The 22,751-nt window shown below is 41.4% G+C and overlaps 1 protein-coding gene across 4 annotated transcripts in view; it reads right to left on the bottom strand.

The window, feature by feature from the left end:
• The window catches only part of SGMS2 (sphingomyelin synthase 2), a 102,604-nt gene extending 81,024 nt beyond the window's left edge, over positions 1-21,580 (bottom strand). For 3 of the 4 annotated variants that reach the window (XR_011073944.1, XM_068543283.1, XM_068543281.1), the window contains exon 1: positions 20,992-21,244. The gene's annotated coding sequence lies outside the window, so the exon portion shown is untranslated. Of the gene's footprint in view, positions 1-20,991; positions 21,245-21,400 lie in introns of those variants that run through there. The other variant, XM_068543282.1, reaches the window with a different exon arrangement.
• Positions 21,581-22,751: the final 1,171 nt, after the last annotated feature.

Raw genomic sequence — 22,751 nt, 5'->3', positions numbered from 1 at the left:
GGAAACTGGGGGAGGAGGGGACATATATGAGAACTCAGTACTTTCTGCTCAATTTTTCTGTAAACCTAAAACTGCTCCAAAAAATAAAGCTTATTAATTTCCAAAAAAGTACTTCTCAGAATTAGCTATAAACTCATTCATTTTAAAGATATTTTTAAGAGAGCAATAATTTTTTCAAAAATAAAAACAAGAAATACTCCAGATACTGTGATTTAACCTGTAAAGCAACACTTGAAAATTAATGGCAAAATAGCCTCCAGTTATGTCCTTTAAGGACGATGACAATTTGCTTCAAACACCAACCACTAATCTAAAACTGCCTTGTAATTCAAAAGCACTTAAGTCTTTTAAATACAGAGAACTTTCTAAATACTGCTTAATGTTGATGAAGCAACATTTGTGGTCCGGGCAGCTCTCCATTTCGTAACTCTGCCGCCACTGGTTTTCATACTCTATGTACATATTCATTCCAACAGACATGAAGATGATGTTTTGTGTACCACATGGCAGGGCACACCTTATCCTGCTGAAATTAAAGGCTTCATTCAGGGCACAGCATAAGCACATACATATAAGGAGGGGGCTCAGCACAAATATGTAATGTGCCATTTGCAAACTAGTACCCTGATGAAACTACACCTAAGAGAAGACTCACTCTCCTTCCAAAATGACATTTTTACCACATCCCTTAAGAACATTCTCCTAGCCAAAGATGCACTTTAATAGAGCTCCCTAAGTGAAGAGTTCCCAAACTGCTTGCCTCAAGGAAGGAACCTTGCTACCAAGAGCCTTGCTATCAGCTAGGAAGATGCAGCTAACGTAAGACACATCCGGCAATAAGACAGAAATCTGACCACAGAAATAACAGCCAGGTCCCAAAAGATATTTTTTCAGCTATTTGCAAAATTCCATTTAAGTTTTTATACTGTGATTTTAAATTAAAACATTTCAACTTCAAACAGCCTTCTTAAGTCTTCTGTGAATTACGGTTCAGAATTACACATGGAACCATGTGCAGGTGACCTAGGTGGTCACCCTGAGCACCTTTTGTAAAGTAGCACCCCCTGAGTGGTAATTTTACTCTTCAGTCCTACCTCAAAGGGTGTGGGATCTTTGAACCTTTTCCTGTGTAGGCAGCCTTAGGATGGAGGTAGACCCTAAGGACGCTAGACCTCAGAGCTCCACCTCCAATTTCCCGTTGCAGTCACACCCTCTGCTCATTCTGCTTCTCACTGACAACCGTGTCCCTGGCAACTCACAGGTGATGACAACTGTGTCCATGGCAACTCATGGCTGACACCACACTACTTCCACTACTTCCCTTTTCAGACACAATATTTAGAAACTATTAGTAACACTTGTGGTTTACAAACAAACACTTAATAATAAAGCTGGCTCATAAGACAACTATACTTGTTAAACTGGTTGTATTTAAAGAGTCAAATCCAAATTCTCATTAGAATATAATCAAATTTATTCATTTAAATGAATAAAAACATGTTTGAGGACAAGTGATTCAAAAAAAGCATTTTGTCAATATTTCCTTCTTTTTAAGATTCATGTTGAAAGGGATCAAAGGAGTCTTAGAATTCAAAAATACCTAATTCATTACTTGTATGAAAAAGTGAGTATGTACCCAATCTTAAGATTATCTTTACAAATAGCACTTTAGAATCTAGGTTCAAGTACATCGTTTAAAACAGAAGAATTCAGCCTCATTTTCTTTAATGATGATGGTAGAGTAGGGCAGGGGCTCAAGTGGTTGGCAAATGGGGCAAAAAGAACAGAAATGAAACTTAGGGTCTAACACCATATATTACCTTTAGTATTCTGTCTTCTCTACTAAACCATTTAGAAAGAACTTTTGTAAATTATATCCTTCTGGCTGTTGTCTCATAATTTTCCTGCTCCTTGCTCACCTACTAAAGGCAATTGACTTGTCAAGAAGGAGAACAAAACAAAAAAAGATTAAAAGGGGTCGGGGGGAAGTAGGCTTAGATTACACCACTGAATAAAGAACCTTTAAAAAAAATTAACATCTATATGTGACTAGTGGTCAATGGAGGAACAGTAAAAGGAAGAAATCACTGCAAAATGTATGTCTGTTTGACAGACTGAGCCAACCTCCAAAATTCACTGAGGCACAACTGGAAATTATAAGACAGTTCATTAAGACAGGTACACTTTACTCCAGTTTCCAAGACTGTTTGCCAGATAAGTAGAACTAGCTTGAGCTAAATTTCTCTCACATACACACTAACACAGAGAAACAGACACACAGAAAAAGATCCAGAATATAGCTTCCTTCTCCTAATTTCAAATATATTCTCTGCCTTCCTCCCAACCTAATATATATAACATGAATTATCTTTGATAAACCCATGTCCTTTAGACATGTATAATCTCACCCTAAAAAAAAAAAAGAATCTCAATGATAAAGAACAGTTATATCACCCCCTTAATTCCTTTCTCTGAAAAAGGGTATTAGTATTCTATATTTTTAGTTCACTTTTCTCCTCAATTCCTGTTAAGTTTTCTTCGTAGACCAGTGTCGTGCTGTCTCTGAAACACGGAAGCAATGATTAATCAAATTTTTCCTTTTTGTCCCTATTAGCAACAGCACCCTTGTCACGATCATCATCATGTTCCAGAAAAGTATTAGAAGAGCCTGCCAAATTAGTCTTTATAAGATTTCAACTTTGTGCACATGCAAATCTTCAGGCTCTACAATAAAACCTGAACTCCTCCTCCTGACAATCACTACCTTCCTGAATCTGCTCCTTACCAACAGTGTCCTGGAAATGGCACTAAATTGGCTTAGATAGACTGATTAATAACTTCCTAGTAATCTTAGTTTCTTCATCTAAATAAAAAATTAGACTAACTAGACCATTTAAGGATTTTTTTTCATGCTCTACTTCCAACATTTTTATTCCACCTTTCTCAACCTCATGGAAGATTTTTTTTTTTTAAGTCATGTTAAGTGGCATCTATTATTACTAGATGATGGTTCCCTGCCTCAAGGAACTTAAAATCCAGTTGAGGATCCAAGGACGCTATGTTAAACCTAATAAAAGTTTATTTCTGACTGCCCCCAAAATGAGGCCCGCAGACAGTAACTGATTGAGTGTGCATTCTCAGTGGTGAAAATTAGTGCTCTAAGAGTGGAAAAATAGTTTGTGGTCCTCCAAAGGGCATTAAAATTACTCAGGGGGAAGGGAGTGGTTAGAAAAAACCTGTCGAAAAAGGCAATAATGAAAGCAAAAGGTGGAGAAACACTGAGAGAGGAACCCAGACAGAACTTTAATGCTCCTTCCTCAAAGGGGTCCTTTCCTAACCACTGTCTAAAGTAAGTCTCTCCTCTTATTCTCTCTCAGCACTGCTGATACACTTTCACAATTTTTAATTATATACTTGTTTCCTTGTTTTGCCTGGGTGTCTCCCACACTGGGTGATAGGCTTCATGAGGTGATGGACCACGTCTGTTTGTTTATAGGAGTTCACCCTGCCTGGCACAAAACAGGTGCTTGCTGGTTCTTGCCAAGCCTTTCCCCTTGACCAACTTTTATTCTCCTGACATACTGAAGGACGTGTCAGGACCCTTTTCCAGATATTAACTGCAAGAGATGGTCTCCAATGCTCCTAATTCACTCTTACTTTCTTTTAAAACCACTTCAAGGTCCCCTTGGCCCCAGAGCATAACCTGCCAGAAATTTTCCCAAGGATCTTTGATCAATTACAAAAACTTTAGTATGATTTTCAGAGTTTTTACAATAATAAACCTGATATTAAGAGAAAACAATTAGGCAAGGAATGTGCATTTTTTTAAATGCAAGAATGAATATCAAAATAGCACTTTTTATTTTTCAAGGTGTCCAAAATTTTAAAAGACCTTTCATTTCTTACTCCACAGCTGTTGTTCTGCTTCCGGGTGTATCAATAATGGAACCACTAACAGAGAGACAAGGCAATGGAACAGTCTAGGACATACACCCATTCCACATGCAGAAGGAGAAATTCTAATGTGAACAAGAGGTGACACGTGTATTGGGCAGACGGAAACAAAACTTGACATACAGGCAGTCATTTCAAATCAGAACAGCTGGGCCTTCTCTGGTGGCGCAGTGGTTAAGAATCCACCTGCCAATTCAGGGGACACGGGTTCGAGCCCTGGTCGGGGAAGATCCCACATGCCGCGGAGCAACTAAGCCCGTGCGGCACAACTACTGAGCCTGTGCTCTAGAGCCCGTGAGCCACAACTACTGAAGCCCGCACGCCTAGAGCCCGTGCTCCACAAGAGAAGCAAGCCACGGCAGTGAGAAGCCTGCGCACCGCAATGAAGAGCCCGCTTGCTGCAACTACAGAAAGCCCGCGCGGAACATCAAAGACCCAGTACACCAAAAATTTAAAAATAAATAAATAAATTTATAAAAAAAAAAAAAGAATCAGAACAGCTGCCGTTAGGATGATATCGCCCCCTGAAAATAGATCCTGCCCACCTAGGAGGAGTCAGGTCAGGCGTTATCACAGTCAAAATTATCTTCGTGAAAATATTACGTGAGGAAATCAGGAAGATGAGCAAGTCTTTTGATTTGCTTAGAACAGCAACAAATATATATCTTTCCACAGTATCAAGATATTTGGTAAATTCTCAATTATAAGTTTAGTTGGAAAAAGTAAAAGAAAAAAACATAGATATACTTATGTGTGAGTGTATGTATGCATGTATGTATATAATCCACATATATATCCATATATATCTATATCTATCTAAGTTATATGGACTAAAACAAAAAAATATATAAGGTACTTCCTTCCCTCAGTTTTCTATTGAATGTGGTCTTTAATTAGGGTGACCATATAACTTAACACCCTAACCAGGCCAGTTTCAAGTGAAAGAGAGACTTAGTAATAATTAAACCAGGGCAATATGTATACACTGGGACTGTCCTGGGCAAATCAGGACACATAATCACCTTAATTATAATAGAGTTCATGGAAAATTGTAAGATTTCATGAAACACAAATCAGATGAACAGTTTTAAAATGTGTCTCCTTCAGTAAAGTTTTTAAAGAAACAAAAAAGGTTTTTTTAAGAAATGAATTTGTAAAAGCTAAAGTCCACAAAAGATTTTGTCCATATGAAGCAACACCCTACAAAACAAAGGATATGAATTAAAGAATGAATAGTAAAGTATTAACATAAGGAGTTAATCTCTAATAGGATCAGAAGCTTAAATTAATATTTTCTTTAATTAAGAGAGCCAATCCTTTCTAAAAAAAACATAAACCAACCCCGTGTAGATATTTCTGCACCATAGCCTCTAGTACCACTTAGTTATTGCTGTTACTAGGAGACATTTGCACAAAAACAAGAGTTATACCCTTCCTTGCTTTTATTCTTCCACCTAAAAGAACAGTCCTCCATTATTAGCAATACACTTAGTATCTCCACAGCAACTAGTGTAATTGGGGTGTTGCAACAGGAGGATAAAGAAGTGGAAAACAAAGTGATAGAAGGAGCAGAGAAGAAAAAACCACTTCCTCACAGCCTTGCTGGGAAAATAACTACCAAAAAGAAACAAGGAAACTTGCTAAAGAGAACCCTTTGGGGGTGGCTTTACGCAGTCGCTACTAGGGCTTTAAGATACTTAAGTATCCAACGAGGCAAATAAAAGTTTCCAAAACGGTGAATCCTATGGAGCAAGCGCAGATGACTTCACCCAAAGACCTCTGAGGTGGGGAAGAGATAAGGTTGCTGAAATAGACAAGAAGTGATTTCCACAGGTTTTCACATGTAGTTCCCAAGAAGGCACAGGGAACAAGGTACAGGGAAAACGTCTAAGAGGGCATTAGAGCTTTGCAAGCCTCCCAAACCAATCCCTGGCAACTGGTGAGGTGTGTGTGTGGTGGGGGGGGGTGGGGGGGGGGAAGGGAGGGGAGGGCAATCCTGGGCAAAATATATCCTCAGCCCAGGCCTGACAGTGGCTACAGAAGGCAGAGGGCAGCAGTTTGAGAATCAGGAAACCTGGGCTCTTCATTGGCTTCTGCCTGACACAACACAGGGGTAAATAATGCAAGCAGAAAAGCAGTATTCAAGAATATCCACGGGGGGGGGGGGGGGGGGGGGGGCGGGGGGGGGATGAATTGGGAGATTGGGATTGACATGCATACACTAATATGTATAAAATAGATAACTAATAAGAACCTGCTGTATAAAAAAATAAATAAATAAAATTTAAAAATAAAAGACACGATTAAAAAAAAAAAGAATACCCATTAATTTAGAAAACATGTGTTCAGGGACTTCCCTGGTGGTACAGTGGTTAAGAATCCACCTGCTAAGGCAGGGGACACGGGTTCAAGCCCTGGCCCTGGAAGATCCCACATGCTGCGGAGCAACTAAGCCCGTGCGCCACAACTACTGAGCCTGTGCTCTAGAGCCCGTGAGCCACAACTACGGAGGCTGCGTGCCACAACTACTGAAGCCTGCTCTCCTAGAGCCCGTGCTCCGCAACAAGAGAAGCCACCGCAATCAGAAGCCCGCGCACCACAACGAAGAGTAGCCCCTGCTCGCCACAGCTAGAGAAAGCCCGTGCGCAGCAACAAAGACCCAATGCAGCCAAAAATAAGTAAAATAAATTTATTAAAAAATATATATATATTAAAAGAAAAAAGAAAACATGTGTTGAGTGCCTACATCATGCTAGGAAATAACAACAACAACAAAAAAGTATAAATTTTGCTCCGGAGGAGCTTAGGCTGGAAGAAACATAGTTTCAGCAGAAAAATCATATTACAGTATGGTAGTCCAGTGACAAGGGAAAGCCTAACTATTCTGGAACAAAGAGGGGACACCTAGCCTATGGGGGTGAACTGGAGAAGGAAGAGAGTGAGGAAAGCTCCCTGCAGGAGATGCTGGAGGTCATTTGTGCTTTAAATCACTCCTCTAAAAGGTTCAACAAGATCACCATGTAAAGGAATCCTCCACATTGTAAAACCCAAAGAGCACTGTGTTCTCATCTTACTCAACTCCTCAAGAACTTACAACAGAACTGATTACTCCATCCTGCTTTAAACACTCGATTTAGCTGGCATCTGGAACACTGCTCTTTTCGTGCGCCTCCTACCTCACTGGTTACTCCCTGGTCTCCTACTTGATCTATTTATTAACTCCGTTATTCCTCGGGGCCTGATCTCTGCTGCCTCTCTTCTCTGCCTACGAAATCTCCGCAGGTGATTCTAGATTTCCCATCTCTTTATATACCACTTCTATGCTGACACCCACTGGCCCTGATCTTGTCCCTGAATGCAGTTCTCAGAATCACTACTGGCCGTTTGACAACTATCTCCGTTAGGACGACTAACAGACAACTCATACTAACGAACGGCCAAATCAGAACTCTATTCCCTACAACACCGTCACCCACCAGAAGGAGTCCTGCCTGATTTCTCCTACTCTGTCATGTCACCCATCCAGGCCTATCCATTAAGTCTTGTCGATTCTATCTCCAAACCTCTCAAATCCATCCACTGCTCTCCATCTCTAATACTGCCACCCTGCTCCAGCCCGCATCACTTCTCATGTAGAATGCTGCCAATAGCTTCATAACTGGTCTCCTTGCTTCTACACTGGACCTCTTCTACTCCGCTCTGCCCAGCAGACAGTGAGATCTGTTACAAATGTAAATCGGACCATGTGTCTCTCCTTCTTAGATCACTTCACAATGCCTTCTCATTGCATTTGGAATAAAATCCATAGGCCTTACAAAGTTTGCAAGTACCAGCTCCTCCTCACCGGGTCTCCTGCCTGCCTCGCCACCTCTTCTTCTCACTATTCCTTCCTGCGCAGACACTGCGGCCAGACTGGTCTCCCTTCCTTCCCTTGTGTAACCAAGCACTTTCCCTGTTCCCTCTACTGGCTCCTTCTCACCCTTCACCCCTCAGTGCAAGTCCAACCTCTGACAAACTTTCCTGACTGTGCTAGGGCAGGCTTCCCCAGTCATCTCTACATGTTTCCTTTAAAGAACTGGTCCAAGTCTGAACTGATCTTGTTTATTAGTTTTACTCACTTATCATCTGCTCAACCTCCCTTTTCAGCACTTTTTCCTCTCTCAACACATAAACTCATACAATCTCCATTAAGGGTAGAAACCTTGATTATCTATTGGTCACTGAATCCCTAGAGTCAAGAATAAAGTCTAGCACATAGCAAGTGCTCAAAAACTGTGTTGAATGCATTTATCAATTTCAGAAGGAGCTGAGGAGGGCTTAGGACTAGTCTCAGCCACCTGTGTAGTACAGGTATTTGATAAAGTCAATATATTTATGAAATCCAGAGCAACCTACCTTGAGACCTTGGTGAGAACAGCAGCTTGTCCAGTGGCTGGGGGAATGTTTTGCTACAAAATCCTCCACCATGATTTCCTTCCTCTGCATTTAGGTGATTTTCCTGCACAGAATGGTACTCTCTCCTTTCTCTCTTTCTCCCTTTCTCCTGTCCTCCTTTTCTCCCTTCCTTCCTTCCTTCCTTCCTCCCTCCCTCCCCCCACTTCTGCCCCTCTCTCCCCTACCCCTCTCCCTCTCATACTGCACCTGTGCTTTCTTACAGCCTAATCTTATCTATTCCTGGCAGACTGATATTTGATATCAAGTAATGATTTCTCTGATCTAGGTTTTACAGTGGCCTTGCTTCTCAAATTGTCACAATAAGCAACTGAACAAGAACACAAATTAGTAAGCAGCATCATGCATATAAACAGGGCAAGCATAGGGTGAAGGTGGTGATGGATGAACAGGTAGACAGTGAGGTGACACATGAGAGGAAGTAAGTGTGGTGAGGCTCTGGGACTGAGACCAGGGTAGATGCCACACACATCCCACTTATCACAGCTCACAAAGGCATATGAGCAGCCATCTTTCCTATAAGCATGAACCTAATAATCTAAATATTTCATTTATAGGCCCAGGCACACCTCCTGGCATTGAAATTCACAAATTTATATTACAGATAACCTTAGAGACACGTTTCACTGTATCATTCAGCCGGTCCACTCATTCTAGCAAAAGGCACCAGAACGAGTTTTCTCTGGTGACCCCATGATATAATTCAGTTTATAAAATACAATAAATTATAATTATTATTATAATATAATAATTTATAAAATACAATCTTTTATATTATTGTATATATATTATTATTTTATTCAGTTTATAAAGTAAAATACAGGGATAGTTCTGAGGATAGCCTCAGATTCATGCAGGATATTGTTCCTTAAGGATAAGGCTGGTCAGAGCTGCACTGCCTGTCAAAGCAGCCACTAGCCCCATGTGGCTACTGAGCACTTGAAGTGTGGCCAATCCAAGCTGACATGTGCAGTTAAGTGCAGAATACACACCAGATTTTGAAGATTTAGAAAAAAAGTTAAAATGTCAAGAATTTTTACATTGATTATAATCATAATAGTAAATATGATAACACTTTGATACATTGGTTAAATAAAATATGTTCTTAAATAAAATATGTCCTTAACAAAATGACTCCAAATATCCTATCTCTGTGGTTTTAAGAGTCTCCAATTTTTTTCTACTTCTACACAAGATAGTCTCTTCCCTCTAGAAACTGCTATATGTATATATTACACCATCCAGCTAATGTTCCACCCATATTTCTTTAAAATTACCAAAAATCTTATATTATCCCTTATTTCATTTCTTAAGCAGGAAAATTCCCAAGACTTTAGTTCATACACTGGCGCTATTTCTACATTGCACAAAGGGGTCCTTAACTGATGCAAGCTGTCTCCAAATGACAATTTAAGATTGTTACTGGAGGATTCCTTAAGAAAACAAAAACCAAAAACTAGCCCTGTCCATTATGATAATTCTTGCTATTTTTAATTTCCATGATTGACACGCTGATTTCAAGATACCGTCTACTCTGGGGTCTATAACCCTCTAGGTACTTACTACAGATGACCCAATGAATGACACCGCATTTTATTTGTTTAATTCATTACAATTTGAAAAGCCACTGTATAGAAGTGCTCTTGCTCTCAAAGAATTCATAATAACATTGCTAGGCAAGCACAGCAAGAAAAAGATTTTTAAAATGTAAAGGGAATCTGACCTCACATCTGTCAGAATGACTATCATCAAAAAGAACACAAATGTTGGTGAGGATGTGGAGAAAAGGGAACCCTTGGACACTGTTGGTGGGAATGTAAACTGGTGCAGCCACTGTGGAAAACAGTATGGAGGTTCCTCAAAAACCTAAAAGTAGAACTACCATATGATCCAGCAATCCCACTCCTGGGTATATACCTGAAAATGAAAACACTAATTCGAAAAGATACAGGCACCCCAATGTTCATAGCAGCATTATTTACAGTGGCCAAAATATGGAAGCAACCTAAGTGCCCATCAATAAACAAGTGGATAAAGAAGATGTGAGATATATACACATACAATGGAATACTACTCAGCCATAAAAAAGAATGAAATTTTGCCATTTGCAACAACATGGATGGACCTGGAGGATATATTATGCTTAGTGAAATAAGTTGGACAGAGAAAGACTAATACTGTATGTTATTACTTATATGTGGAATCTAAAAGATATAACAAACTAGCAAATATAACAAAAAAGAAACAGACTCACAGATATAGAGAACAAACTAGTGGTTACCAGTGGGGAGAGAGGAAGGGGGAAGGGGCAAGATAGTTGTAGGGGATTAAGAGGTACAAACTATTATATATAAAATAAATAAGCTACAAGGATATGTTGTACAGCACAGGGAACACAGCCAATATCTTATAATAACTATAAATGGAGTATAATCTATAAAAATTTTGAATCACTACTATGTCATACACCTGAAACTAATATAATATTGTAAATCAACTATACCACAATAAAAAATAAATAAAAAATAAAAATAAAATAAAGAGAATCTGGAGTCAAAACTCAAGGGATAATATGCCTACAACCATCAGCACCACCGCATGTGGACCATCATCTTACCCCAAACAAATGCAAGGCTATAAGGACTGCCACATGGGGTACAAAGCCACATTTCTGTTAGGCAACTCTGATGAAAGGCCCGGCTGGCTCCACTTGCTCTGGAATCAACAAGACTTTTCTTTTTTTGCTAAAACCTTGATACTGTCATTTAAAATAGACAGTATACATCTGTATACAAATGTATAGAATTATCAAAAGTTAACTCCCTCTGCCCCAAAGTGGTTCAGTTTATATGCAAAATAAAACAGCCCCGCCCAAATGTTAACACTTGCTACACTTGACATGTGCATACAATAAAATACGAGATGAAGCAGCTCTTTCACAGGGCTGGCATAAAGTAACAAATCAAAGCGCTGATTGTCCTAGTAATTCTCTGTATTAGTTTCCTGTTGCGGCTGTATAAGTGACTATAAAGTTAATGGATTAAAACGACACAAATTTCTTCTCTTACAGTTCTAGAAATCAGAAGTCCAAAAGGGGACTCAGTGGGTTAACACTGAAATGTCAGCAGGGCTGTGCTCCTTTCTGGAGGCCCAGGGGAGAATCCATTTCCCAGCCTTTCCCAGCTTCTTAGAGATCGCGGGCACTCCTTGGCTCGTGGCCCCCTTCCATCTTAAGCCGGCAATGGCCGTTTGAGTTTTTCTAATGGTGCCAACTCTCTGATTCTGACTCTTCTCTTTCACTTTTCCACTTATAAGGATCCTTGTGATTACATTGGGTCTACCCAGATAACCCAGGATAGTCTCCGTATCTTAAGTCAGCTGATTAGCAACCTTAATCCCTCCTTGCCAAGTAACATAACAGGTTCATAGTTTCTGGGGATTAGGATGTAAACATCTTTGGGGCACCATTACTCTGCCTACCACCATCTCCAAGAGTAACTAGAAAACATTCAAAGAAACCTCACATGTGCAAGCTATTCTCCTCCAATAAGGACTTTTAAATATTTTAATTTACAATTAGGTGAAAGCCCTAAAACTTAAAAGAATAAGTAACATTAAAGCAGCAGGAGGACTTCCCTGGTGGCGCAGTGGTTAAGAATCTGCCTGCCAAGGCAAGGGACACGGGTTCGATCCCTGGTCTGGGAAGATCCCACATGCCGTGAAGCAACTAAGCCCGTGTGCCACAACTACTCAGCCTGTGCTGTAGCGCCTGTGAGCCACAACTACTGAGCCCATGTGCCACAACTACTGAAGTCCGCGCACTTTAGAGCCTGTGCTCTGCAGCAAGAGAAGCCACCACAATGAGAAGCCCGCGCACTGCAACAAGGAGTAGCCTCCGCTCGCCGCAACTAGAGAAAGCCTGTGCACAGCAATGAAGACCCAACGCAGCCATAAATAAATAAATAAATATTTTTTAAAATTGAGAACTTAAAAAATATGTTTTTAAAAAAAAAAAAAGCATCAGGAATAGGTTGCAGCTGAGTGTGCTGATCAGGGGACTGGGAGAAAGAATGCACTGCTCCTTTCCCAGACGCAACACCAGGCCTGATTGAGCACTCACAAGCTTTTTGAGAGAAATGTTTGGCAATACTGTATCATCAATACATTTCAATAGCAACACTGAAATATATGACCTAGCTGTAGTCCTCCACATGGTAAATCATAAGGAGGTGATGGCATGTACGGATGGGTGTGATGTTCCCTTTGCTAAAACTGCATGTGCAAGGATAAAATGAGGCCCAAAGTGTGAGATACATGCTAGATTCTACAAACGACAGTGCGGTGGTTAGACTTCACACCCAATCTGTCTGCTTTCAAAACCCAATTCTGCCTGCCTCATACTAGCTGTGTGACCTTAGGCAAGTGACTTAACTTCTCTGTGTCTCAAAAGAGGATTCTTAAAATGGGGATCATAATATCTGTCTCAGGGTGTTTAAGGAGGAAGAGATGAGTAAGAGTTCTAAGTGCTCAGAACAAACCCTGGCATATAGTGAATGCTTTAAGTATTTGGAAAATAAAATTGTAAATGTTCCTGCTTGCTGCTTATAACTTGCCAACCAAACTATACACCAAGGGAGTGTACCCTCTCAGCACTAGCTAACCCATCACAGAGGATATGATATCATATATATACACACATAAATGTTAATTTAACAGAAACAATGCCCTTTGTTGCTACTAAAGTTTGGTAGCAACTACTGGGGCAGTAATAACTGGATGGTTAAATAACTTGCAGATCAAATGCAAATCTCAGAAAACAGTAGAGGCTGTGTTAGATAGACTGTCTCAGGGCCTCCTAAAGAAAGATGTAGAGCATACTGTCCGGGGAGGACAGTAGGGTCTGTGATTCTTAATGGCCCCGGCATTTTCTGGGACAGTGGCGCTCATGGTACAATACTCCGCGGACGGCTGAGCTCTGTGAGGGACAGCGGCGGTTATGCTCACCAGCGCTACCAGCATCTGCTGAGACGGCTGGCATATTGTGATGGCAGCTCTGAAAGCTTTTCAGCATTCACAGCTGATGTTATATACTTCTTACGAAAGTTCTTGAATTCAATGGCAGTGGACAACCAATTTTAATAATTTTATTTTAACCCTGAAGGGAGGAGGAGAGAGGGATAGGACCCAGATCCTACCAATGCAGGCAAGATATAACAAATGGCTATTAGGTTACAAGAAAAATACACTACCTTCATGAGAAATAATGAGAAACAATTTGATTTGGGGGACAATAGGAATGAACCCTTTGTTTTAAAGGTTAGAAGTATAGTCTATATGCAAAAAGTAATAGCTGAGCCACCAAATAAGCATTATCCTCAGTGTTTTACACATTTAAAGTAATATAATTCATAGTCACCTTAGGAAGTAAATACTATCTTATTCCCATTTCACAGCCAGGAAATGGAGGTTCATCAGAGGAAGTTGCTCAGGTCACCTAGTGGTGAGGGATGTTGCTGGGACTTAAGTCTAAGTGTGGCCTGAGTAAGCCTATGGGCCTCCATCTCTCTGGCATTACTTCATGGCCTGAAGTACAGGCAGCACAGACCAGAGAAGCATTCCAGGAGATGGGTGGTAGACATACAATCCCATATCAAAATACATCCCCCCCCTCAAACCTGCTGTATCTCCAAAGCTAGCGGAGAGATTACAGAAAGCCTAGGGGGATACTGGGCAGTGCGTGGGCAAGAGAATCAGCTGCCCCTGGCTTCAAAACCCTGCTCCTTTTCCCACCAGCTCTGCAGCCTTCAGTATATTAACCTTTCTAAATTGTTTCCCTACTTCCACAGTGGAGATAACACAATTTCTATTTTGCAGGGCTGTCTGAAGATAGAGAATTTGATTTAGTCTTCTCTAGAACCTATCTGAGTATCTACCATTATCTAACCATCACTATTTTACTGCACTATCTCCAGCTTCTGTGTTTGGTGAAGCTTGGAGAACCAACTCGAGCGTTTGGCGGCTCTCTGTTTTAAAGGCTTAGCTTCATTTTCAACTACAGCTGCCAGTCTTTTCCTGAAAGGTCTTCACTTCTCACTGGAAGTGGGCTGCTATCTAGAGGTATCCCTCCTTGGCATCCCAATTAGCTAAGTGATCCCTAATCCAAAACCACTTATTCTTTAACCCTTTTTCCTGTTCCCTAAATGAAAACTCATTCCTTCACATTTTCTCTAGTTACATCAGACTACCTACTTAAAGTACTCCCAGGTAAGGCAAAGTATCCTTAACCCATCTGGGTGGGGTGCATGTTAACAGGTGCTTCCCAGGGTGATTCCCATCAACAGAGCAGGTCAGAGAGGCCCGGAACATGCATTTTCACCCCTGGCAGGCCAGACCCTCCAGGATCACATGTGACCCCAGTTTCAACAGCAGGAGCCAATTCCCAGCAAGCCTTGGGATTAGGTACTACCTTCCAAGGGACACAGAATCTGCCTTTGGTACACTTGCATCTTTCTACAGTTGTTTCCCCACCTCCAGGGCTACTCCTCCCTTGAGTCCCTCCCATTTGTGGAAAAGGCTTTTCAGAAGTTTAACTCTTACCATGTATTTTGCATTGCTAATCATCTTAATTGAAAAGAGGTCATTAAATTCCCGAGGTAGGGGACTTCCCTGGTCCAGCAGTTAAGACTCCGAGCTTCCACTGCAGGGGGCGGGTTCGATCCCTGGTCAGGGAACTAAGGTCCCGCATACTGCGTGGTGTGGCCAAAAATAAAATAAATTCCAGAGGTGGATACTCATCCCCTAGTTTTCCATAAATATGATGCCTCCAGGTCCACATTTTTAACTGGATAGCAATTTGCCCTTATACAGGTACTCATCGAGCACTTTCTTGGTGTAGGCAAGTCCTGCCCGGTAAACTCAGAGTTAAGGATGCCCTAAGGTGAGTATTTCAGCTCAATTTCTCAATTTTGCCTGAGGCCAGCCCTAATAACACTTGGGTATTTCTCTTTCCACAGTCAAATGTATCACCCTAAATGAAGCTCAGCACAGACACTACCAGGTGGAGAAATGACACTTAACTGAAGGTCCCTTCCAGAGCCTTTCACTTCATCTGACTTTTAGTAGCTAGCTGTCTTTTCTGACAACTGTGGCTTCAAAATTATCTTTCATCTCCTTTTATTCCCTCCTCTTTAACAATTTTAGTATGTGGTTTTATTCTTTTTTAAATAGTACAAGGGGTTTACTGGGAGAAAAGATGTAAATATAAGACAAACACTCAATCCAGTTAATGCTGCTTTTAAAAAAAAGATCTAAGAACGTGAACAAGTTTGTTTGAAAGTTTTAAGTGACACTATCAATCTAAAGACACAAAATTGTAAGGCTGAATTTTAAACTGTAAGCAAATCATCAAATTAGGGTTTGACAGTAGGGAAAACCAATCAGCAAATAACTGATTAACCTATTTATACTGCAATTTTATTAGCTGTTTTTTAAATTCTGCTTTGAATTAAAAGTCATTGTTAGGAATTAACAAATTGAACTTATCTGGGTTTCTGTATGAAGAGGCTGAATTGAACACTACTCATATTCCAACATCCTTTATCAAAGCCATGAGGATAAAGTAACTAGCATTGGATATGGAAATATAAACCCAAAGCAAAATTAAAAGTTTGACTTGGGACTTCCCTGGTGGTCCGGTGGTTAAGAATCCGCCTTCCAATGCAGGGGATGTGGGTTCGATCCCTTGTCGGGGAACTAAGATCCCACATGCCTCGGGGCAACTAAACCCATGTGCCGCAACTACTGAGCTCGCGCACCGCAACTAGAGAGTAGCCTGCGTGCCGTGACTAAGATCCGACGCAGCCAAAAAAATAATAATAATAAAAATAAAAGTTTGACTCAGGGTAGCAAAGAGGGTATGATATTATAATAAAACTTGAGAAATGTTTAAATGAAGAAATGCTTTATACCTATAATGAAAACTAGCTAATGGATATTTCTTGCACTTTCATTCATTAAATCAAACGGAAAATGTCTTAGCAATGATACACTTTTCAAGAAATCAAACAACAAATTTCTAAGATTTTTTTAAAAGGTGATCTATTTAAAAGTGATGAGCTTATTCTAAACCTGATGATACATCTGCTGTATATGTAATATCTGCAAAATGCAAACTGTCTATCCTACTGGGTACCAAGGAGGCAAATTGTAGAAGTAGAATTTCTTTTCTGAGATTCATGCACCCACTATGTTCATAGCAGCACTATTTACAATAGCCAAGACATGGAAACAACCTAAATGTCCATCAGCAGAGGAATGGATAAAGAAGATGTGGTACATATTTTCAATAGACTTACTCAGCCATAAAAAAAGAATGAAATAATGCCATTTGCAGCAACATGGATGAACCTAGAGATTATGATACTAAGCAAAGTAAGTCAGAAAGAGAGACACTTATATGTGGAATCTAAAATACAACACAAGTGAACATACCTATGAAACAGAAACAGACTCACAGACATAGAGAACAGACTTGTGGTTGCCAAGGGGGAGGGAAGGACTGGGAGTTTGGGATTAGCAGATGCGAACTATTATATACAGGATGGATAGACAACAAAGTCCTACTGTACAGCACAGGGAACTATATTCAATATCCTGTGATAAACCATAATGGAAAACAATACGAAAAAGAATATATATGTATAACTGAGTCACTTTGCTGTATAGCAGAAATTAACACAACACTGTAAATCAACTATACTTCAATAAAATTTTTTTTAAAAATTTCTTTTCTGCCTGGCAAGGTCAGCACTGCTCCATTCTGCTATATTTCCCCATAAAAGAAGTTCAGCTTTATGTCTAATAACAATAATACAAACACAAATAGTTGTTAAGAAAGGCTCTGTGTTCCGTTTTCATCATAAATCCCTTGCGTAATGAGCTACTGACCTATTGTGTCCCTCCATAGAGAATGTTGATCCTATTGCTGAAATCTTATGAGAAACACTAAAGGAACACAGAAATTATAACAAATTCTAAAGAGAAAGGAGAAAGTTTCTAATTCTGAATATGGTGAAAAAAAAAAAGGCAGATAAATTAAAGATCATAATTCACTTTTTAAAATGACTAAAATAATCATGGATTGCACACAGATACAGTTAGAAGGATATTTACTGCAGAGTTGCTTAAAATAGTGAAAACTGGAAACTAACTGTCCAACGGTAGGGGATTGGTTAAGTTGAGATGCAGCCATTCAATAGAAAACTATAAAAGACGCTGTTTAAGCATATTTTAGTGATATAGAGGCATCCATATTTGGGTGAAAAATAAAAAGTTAGAAAACAGTATGTAGAGAACAAACCCGGTTTTGTAGAGAATAATTTTATAGCTGTGTAACTTCAGGAAAGTTCCTTAATTTCCCTAAAGCAGTTTTTTTCCTCCATAATCGTACCTACCTCATAGGGTTAGAGTGAGGATAACATGAGATTCTCTGTACAAAGTAACTGGCATATTGCCCGGCCCACAGTAAGTGCTATACATGTTAGCTCTCGATGTTGTATGTTCATAGCGGTGAGAAAGCATTTGAGGATATAACACTAAGTAATTTTCTGGGTGGCGGCTGATTTGTTTACCTTGTACTTTTAAACCTCTACAAGTAAGAAATTGAAATATTATACTATTCACACACGGTGATTATTCTCTTAAAAATCTACGACAGTGCTGTCTTTGCTCACAGTAAATAAATCTTGGTTGAACTGATTTTACCCTTCAGATTTCATTTAAACAAGTTTGCTCTGATATGTTTAAAATTATTTGACTTGGGACTTCCCAGGCAGTCCAGTGGTTAAGGCTTCGCCTTCCAATGCAGGGGATGCAGGTTCGATACCTGTCGGGGAGCTAAGATCCCACATGCCTCTCGGCCAAAAAAACCAAAACATAAAACAGAAGCAATATTGTAACAAAATTCAATAAAGACTTTTAAAAAATGGCCACATTAAAAAAAAAAAAAAAAAAGGACTTCCCTGGTGGCACAGTGGTTAAGAATCCGCCTGCCAATGCAGGGGACACAGGTTCAAGCCCTTGTCTGGGAAGATCCCACATGCCGCGGAGTAGCTAAGCCTGTGAGCCACAACCACCAAAGCCCGCACGCCTAGAGCCGGTGCTCCACAACAAGAGAAGCTACCGCAGTGGGAAGCCCCTGTACCGCAACGAAGAGTAGCCCCCGCTCGCCACAACTAGAGAAAGCCCGCACGCAGCAATGAAGACCCAACACAGCCAAAAATTAAAATAAAATAAAATAAATTTATTTTTAAAATACTTGACTTAAGGACTAAATTTGTCTATATAATATTGTTACTAGGTAAAGCAAGGCATACTTGCATGGTTCAGCCTCAAAACTTATGAGAAACCAGTTCACTAGAAAGCCAGTAGATCTCAAATTATCAGTGGGAGGCAGCCTATCATAGCCTAATCACTTCTGGTTTCCTCCCAAGTCCCTTCCTCTCTCCTTCTTTTTGACTCTTTTTTCCTCTCCATAATCAAAGCCTAGGGGCTCTTTCTACCAGACTGTAAGCCAGTTACGGTGCCTCCTTCATGTTAGCGTTGCTAGTACCTAGCATAGTGGCTGGAATATAGTAGCTGCTCACTAAACATTCACCAACGGAATAAATATCTGATAGTAGTAGTTCACGATGGAGGCTTCAAATCCCTCATAAGGGAATTAGATAAAGGTGGACAGGCTACTCTTATCTGAAACTGTCTAGAATTCTCAGTAATTCTTCCTAAGAAAACAAACAACATCTCACTTCAACCTATCACTTTTTAAAAAGTTCTCATTTGTATTCCATTGTCTATTTTAATAGATGTAAGATTATTTCTATGTTTTTCCCTATATTTTGTTTGAAGTCCCACAAGAATTCCAGAGAGTTTAAGTAAATTGCTCAGAGAAACACAGCCAGTAAGTTACCACCCGGATAGCCTTAGGTCTTCTGGATTCTGATGCCCAAGATCTCTGCATCACACTGTGGAAAAAAACATTCCCTGTAACCTTTGACCCTAAAAGTTGTTGCAGATATAAGGTAAGAACAAATGTTTTCAGTAACACCTGAGCAAATGCTCCCTATCCCTCCAACTATCTCCTAGGGATTTTTATAAGATTCTGTGAAAAGACAGTAGGCAGCAACCCAAAGGTGTCCAAGTGTTTCCCTCCATGTTCAGAAGTCAACCAGCTTTGCTGAAAAATGAAACTAGAGAAACCAAATTAAACATTAACTCGTTAAAAAACACTTCAACCAGAAGACTACTGTGAAGTAAGGCCAGCAGCAAACCAAGGAAAGGGCTATAATTTTGTACTGCATATTTTTTTAAAAGGCGAAAAAAACAAGTTAAGGGTAAAGTTAGAGAGTTATCCATACAGCCTTTCTTCCTCCGAATTCCATGTGTCACTTTCAGCCACTGCTCTGACTCTGTTTAGCGAATGGCAGTTCCCCTGGTATGGGGTGGGAACCCGAACTCTCTCAGGTATCCACAGAGAAGCGTTTAACTTACTTCACACTCTGAGGAACTTGCCAAAGGATTTCACACTCTAAACCTCAACCCACCAGGTTTGTAAATAGGAAATCCTGTGGAAATTAATTGGTGATTATCTAAGCCAGCTGGAACACACTATTTACATATAAACAGTTAAAATCTGTTGAGGTCTGCTTTGTGCCAGACATTATGACAGGTCTTCTGAGGTTTAATTCTCATTATTATCCTCTGAAGCAGTTACAAGTTCCATTTTACTAGTTCAGAGTGTTTAATGCGACTGAGAACCCACCATTAACAGACGTGACTAGGAGTGAAACCAAGGATTTGGAAAGTTAAGTTCAAAATCCACACCCACCTAGAGACACTAAACAATTGAATCTCTTCAAAAATTTAACATACTTGTCGAAACGATCTTAAGGCCGTATTAGAGCGTGCAAGATGAAATAGAAGAAGGGCAAAGACTGATGTATAAAAATTACAGGACATAACGTTTGAGTTGTTTCAAGAAGTAGCCGCGGGCTATTAACTACCCACACCTCAGAGAAGTAGACGGGTCCACTCGCACCTATTTGCGCTGAAACACCAAGCCTCCCTTTCCTTAAGGACAGTAGCTTTGGAATGCCAAACGTGGAAACGTTTCAGTGTGGGCAGCCCAGAGCTGGGTTCTTACCGTTCACACATCATCAGTAAGTGCCTCTCAAAAAAGCTCAAAGACAGTCCCTCCTCCACCTCCTTTGAACTTCAGTCCTGACCTCCAGAGTGGCTCAGGACAATCTATGGCTCAATCTGTGTCCTTTCAACGTCAGGACCCAGTGACCCGCAATGGTTGCAAATGAATGAGATGAATGCTCAGAGCGTGGAGACGAAGCCACACGTCCATCCTCTCTATCAGGCAAAATCAGGGAAGGATGCCTTGGGCGGGGGGGGGGCGCGTGGGAGCCGAATTAGAGCCACGTCCGCGTTCGCAGTCCCCCCTGCCCTCCCCGCGCTGCGCCCGCCGCACGGCTTTCCAGCCCATCCTCCTCCCCGGCCCCTCCGGCGCTCCTTAGCCGCTCTCACCTGGGGCTCCAGACCTTCCCGGCCGGACGCACCAGCTCCCGGGCCCGGGATCTGCTAGGGGACGGACCCCGCTGCCGCAGCCGCCCCCGGCCGAAGCCGCTGTAAAGTTTGCTCGGGGTCTCGCCCTCTCCTGCCTCGGCCCTGCCAGGGAAGCACCTCCCGGGTCGCTCCCGCGGCTGCCGCCTCCGAGGCCGCTGTCGGCGGCGCTGCAGCACCGGCCGGGCTCGGGCGGCCGAGGACGGCTCCCTGCGCGCGGAGGCGGGGTCTGCCCGCTCAGCCCGCGGCGCGGCGCTCGGTGTTTACCGCGGCCCGGCGGCCCGCTCTCCCCGCCCGCCGCCCTGCGCGCTCCTGACATCATTCATTCTCTCACACCCTTGCCCGCCCACTCCATTTCCAAACAGTGACTCACCCGGCGGCGCCCGCTCCCGCTGCTGTGGCTCTCCAGGCGCAGAGCGGAGCTCGAAAAACCGGTGCGACTTCTTGAGAAGTGAACCCCAGCCGCGGCTCTCTGCTCCTAGCCGTTAAAGGTGCAGGGAAGGAGGGGCTTGGCAGGCGGGGCAGATTGGCTCAGCGGGGAAAGGCTGGAGCGGACCTCCCTGAGCGGTGACAGAGAACAATCTGGGAAAGTTCTTTGGGTGCCACTCCCTGCAACTTTCAAGGGTGGGGCCGGGAAGAGATCCCCCCACCCCCGCACGTCGCCTTTCTCGGGAACGGCTTCCTGACGTCGGTGTGAGTGGGCTTGGGGCACCAGCGGTTATTCACTGCGTATTGCCTGGGCCTGGGTCAAAGAGTGGGTTTCCAGACCTCAAAGGATTGCCTGGCAGGGTTAGTCTCTAGGTGAGAGCTGGAAGGGTTCTCCAAGTTAATGAGGCTAATAATACTTTCCCTTAGGTGACTAACCACCATGTCATATGTCCTGTTAATTGATTTGCTTCTCATTAAGGATAGAAAACAGTAACCTAAATAAACAGTGAGAGAGTAGTTCTTTGCTCAGCGGAACACTGCGCTTTTCCGCAGCTATTCGAGAGCACAAGACGGCCGTGTGAGATTTCTTTGATGAGCTCAGCAGTTATGTTTTTAGAAGGGGTGTTGCCTTCTTTAAATGGTCAAGGCTCTACGCTTTTTGGAGTTGCTATTCATACACCTGCTGGGCAGTTTTCAAAGTAAACGATGGCTGCCTCGGATTCTAACTAGGATGAATCAGAGGGAATTTGGTCAAATCCTTATTGAATTTAACTGACAGATATGTTTTATGTTAATTTCTACTTTCGGACAGGGTAGTTATGCTTAGGATTTGCACTGGCTTATGGGTGATTACATATAGTCAACAAAAATAATCAAGAGACATGTCTGGGTGCCCAGTGCAGAAATCATGGCGGTAAACAATCATCTGTTTATGATAATTCAACAGGATGGTAACAGAAAAACAAACAAAAAAACACACACAAAAAAACTTGCAGGACAGTCCCAAAACAGACAACTGTATGATGTCACTACAGGAGTTTCCCTGAAATGAAAATGCTCCTGAGTTAACCAGAGGTTCAACATCATTGTTGTGGAAAATGTACATATCAAGGTACGGAAAGGTAACAACCCACAACACCAACAATTGAAATTTATTTTACTTGGGTTTATGTTTCCTTTTCAATAGGAGTTCGTTTTTTACAAAACCCAGGCATTTTGCCCAGAAGGCACTAGCAAATGGATTGGTTTGCTAGGATGTAAAGTAAATAGAAATTCAAACCAACAGTTTTTATAGA

The sequence above is a fragment of the Eschrichtius robustus genome, chromosome 4, assembly GCF_028021215.1.
Source record: "Eschrichtius robustus isolate mEscRob2 chromosome 4, mEscRob2.pri, whole genome shotgun sequence".
NCBI lineage: Eukaryota > Metazoa > Chordata > Mammalia > Artiodactyla > Eschrichtiidae > Eschrichtius > Eschrichtius robustus.
Note: the sequence above shows the minus strand (reverse complement) of the source record. Positions and strands in the feature narration are given on the sequence as shown.